Genomic DNA, 3,753 nt, shown 5'->3' with positions numbered 1-3,753 from the left:
TCTTTAATCTTAGTTTTCTTTAGTTTTTCAGTCATTTAAAACACGTGAAAGAAGAAAATGGGAGAATACATAAAAACAATTAAAAATATTTTAAATTCAAAATGATCTTGTACTAAAAAAAGCCAGCACTGTAATGTGTGAGCAGAGATACTTCTGGCTCATGGAGACTGCGCCCTGTTCACAGGCTACATGATAAAAGCTGATAACTGAAATAAAAAAAAGGAAGTAGACAAATTTACATTTTCATGTCTAGACTCAAAAAGACACTATATAAAAAAACTAAAGGCTCATTTAACATGAATCCTCTTCAGATGTGACCTTTGTCTTTACACAGAACAAATCGCTCATTTCTTCTTCACTTGAGCGTAGAGATCCTCGAGGCCGTCAGCTGTCCTCTGTGGACCGCGTCTGCTTTCTTGGACACTTTGACCTGTGCGTACACCATGTCCTGCTGCTGTCCACGTGTCCTGCAGGGAGGCGAGGACGGTTCAAGTCTCCGCTCGGAGAAGATGATCTCTCCATAATGGGATGTCGTCTTTCTTCTTCTGTCTTCCTGGTTGGACTCGGCCACAAGCCGGCTCTTCACCCGTTCGACTCTATGGAAAGGTCAAACAGGAAATGTGGTGGATGTGAACCATCAGCTGGATCGCTTTATTACTCATCACAAGTCCCACAACATTCAAAACACCAGCAAATGCATCACTGCACAGGGACGTGTTGGTGTTTTCCCACCTGAGTCTGTCGTGCAGTTGGACGTTGTGACTTCAACCAAGCTGGGAAGACACAAGAGGCCTGTAGATGAATCACAACTGAGTTTTAGGTCAAATTACACAAAGTGCCAGTAAAGTGTCAGGACTGATGAGGAGCAGAGTATTATTTGGGTATGTGCAGCTTTGCTTTTGATTTTGATACTCGGCCAAACAACAGACGATCAAACAGACGATCAAACAGACGAGAACGATGATCCCAACGATTCCTTCCAAGAACCGGTCCCCATGGTAGAGACTCTGCCTGATGGAGCTGCCATAACAAACAGAGTAAAGAAAAAAGTCAGAGGTAAAACAACAGAGAGAAGACGAAAAAAGGAAAGAGCAGATCAGATTTTACATGAGTGGATTCAGTAAAGTAACTGTACTGACTCACCTACCTTCAACAGACAGATGATATCAAGTGACGTCTGATTTCCGACATCATTGGTGGCCACACAGTTAATAACTCCCTTATCTGTGACATTGAAAGTGTAAAAGGCTCCTTCAGATACGCTCATGTCTCCACCTGTGCTCTCTTGAACCAGGTGAAGCGGCTGACAGGAGGGTTGGCTCTCTGTTGGAGCAGGTCAGTTTCACCCAGCTACCTGCTGACACCAAACCTGAGGGACTATGGACGCTGAGGTGTCCTGGGGGGCATTCTGGGGAGAAAGGAACAAAGTATGTTAGAGAGAAAGGGAGCATCAGGCCCTACATGAAATCCTTAGAGGAAAAATAACTGACATCTGATGAGTTTTCATGGTCTGACAGGATCCAACTACAAACTCTTGTCTTACATGAAACATTGAGAGTCCTTTTCCCCTCTGCTGTCTTCACATGTTGCCTTCATCCACAGGATACTGGCAGAGAACAGTTGATGTTGTATCCATCACGTTTGTCTGACAGAGTGATGGTCTCCTGGATTTTAGTTGTAAAGGTTTCCATCTGTGTTTTCCTCATTTTTGTTGTGAGGGTCTTGTTGGAGGTTCCAGGTGAGATTTAGGAGGGGAGTGTGGACAGGGAGTTAAAGCTGAGCAGGTATAGTCACAGACTCCGCCTCCTTTCAGCTTCACCTGAGATCTCAATCCTGGGGCTCGTAGGAGAATCTGTGGTGTGAAGTCAAACACATTTCCAGTGAAAAAGAGTCGACTGCTCTGTGAAGCTGCACTTTAAGCTGAATGCTAACGTCAGCGTGCTAACATGCAGCAATGACAACTGAGGTTTAGCAGGTGTAATGTAGGGTGTTAGCCTGCTAACATTTGCTAATTAGCAGTGAAACACCTGATGGTTGTGGCGCTTAGATTCAAAGTAAAGGCTTCAGTAAGTTCTTCCAGTTCATCCTGAGGGGGAACATGAACGTCTGAACCACATTTCAATCCATAGCTGTCGAGGACGTTTCATTCAAAAACTTTTAAACTTTAAATTTAAATGAACTTTCTTACCTTTAACTGTATATATTAAGAGGATACAAACAGCTGTTGCTCTGAATGGCGTGGTCTCAATTCTGAAGAGTAGTATTGTGTCTGTGTGACTTAGTGATTAAACTAGGAAACACGAGTGGTGCAGTTTCTCTGATTCAGGTTTCCAGTAATGTTCATTGGATATTTAGATTAACTGCTTGCTACTGGATGAAAATCACATTTTCTGATTGTTTGTCAAATCTGGGCACTATTTTAATCCACACTCCAGTGATTTTTTGTTCATAGTCTGACAGTCTTCTTTCAGGGTCTAGCACTGAAGTTACATGGGATTTGCAAACAAAATCCAGTCAGTGCTTCCATGTTCTTGTGGTGCGGTAATGAAGAGGTCTGATTTCAGACAGCAGCCCAAAGCACCTGTGACCCACGTTTCATGATTAACATAAAATGAGATTGACAAAATTTTGTCACAGAAACAAGATCTCATTCAGAAACATCAGAATATTTCCTTCAGTTAAAGCTTTTAAAGTCAAATAAAAGAGAGTAAACACACAGCTCACCTGACAGAAAGAAGACATCAGTAAACAGGTTGGATGTCACCATATCACAGACAGAGCTGCCGTGAAACTCCCACCTGGATTTTGCAAACACAATAAATACAGTGGATTTTACTAAAACATTCAAGTTCTTCACTGAATTTCTACTTCAAATGTGAATACACACATTTCACTGCCGGAACTTCTCCTGTACACCCACACTTTAACTGTGATTTGTAAGTATATTATCACAACATGTGAAATATCAGATTTAATGTCACTGCTGAATAATTCCAGCAGACGAGCTTCTAAAGTTAACAACCCTTTTATTTCATCAGTGTCTTCTGCTAAACCAAACTCCAGCAGAAAACATCATATCCCTGTATTTTTCAGTGCAGTTCATGAAAAGGTAAAAACATAAATATAATTCTTATGTTAACAAGCAGAAAGTAAAATCCATGGAAATGTTTCTCACCAAACAAGCCACATCAAAGAAGAAGCAGTGATGAATCTCTGGATGTTGAAGTGGAAATAGTTCGTCAGTGAATTTAAACTGAGCAAACTAAATTATCAAACTTCCCTCTAGCTGCTTAAAAGGCATTGAACTGAGGAACCAAAATCAACTTCCTGTGATACATCTACAGAAAAACAAGTACAACCATTTACTGCTGCTTACATAGTTTTAGATCACATGACTCACTGCCAAACCCAAAACCTTTATTAAGTCATCTTTAGATACATGCAGGTGCAGCGGACCTTTTGACCATGGATATATTAATACCTATAATCTAATCTAATCTAATCTAATCTATCTAATCTAATCTAATTCTAATCTAGTATAATATAGTATAATATATATAATATAATATAATATAATATAAATCATAATACATCCCATGATTTGGACAGCAACGTCCTTCTGTCAATTTTTTTTTTAAATTAATTATATATATATTTTTGTTATGGACTGCTTTTTGGCCTTTATGGAAAAAATATTATTTAACAATCAACACTATGTATCATTTACGTATCAATAAAATGATCTGGCTGCCG

General features: G+C 39.8%; 1 pseudogene; it reads right to left on the bottom strand.

The window, feature by feature from the left end:
- Nucleotides 1-355: 355 nt before the first annotated feature.
- On the bottom strand, nucleotides 356-2,767 carry LOC111239631 (annotated as a pseudogene).
- Nucleotides 2,768-3,753: the final 986 nt, after the last annotated feature.

The sequence above is a fragment of the Seriola dumerili genome, unplaced genomic scaffold (assembly GCF_002260705.1).
Source record: "Seriola dumerili isolate Sdu_G_001 unplaced genomic scaffold, Sdu_1.0 BDQW01003310.1, whole genome shotgun sequence".
Lineage (NCBI taxonomy): Eukaryota > Metazoa > Chordata > Actinopteri > Carangiformes > Carangidae > Seriola > Seriola dumerili.
The sequence above is the reverse complement of the archived record's forward strand: the minus strand, read 5'-3'. Positions and strand labels throughout refer to the sequence as shown.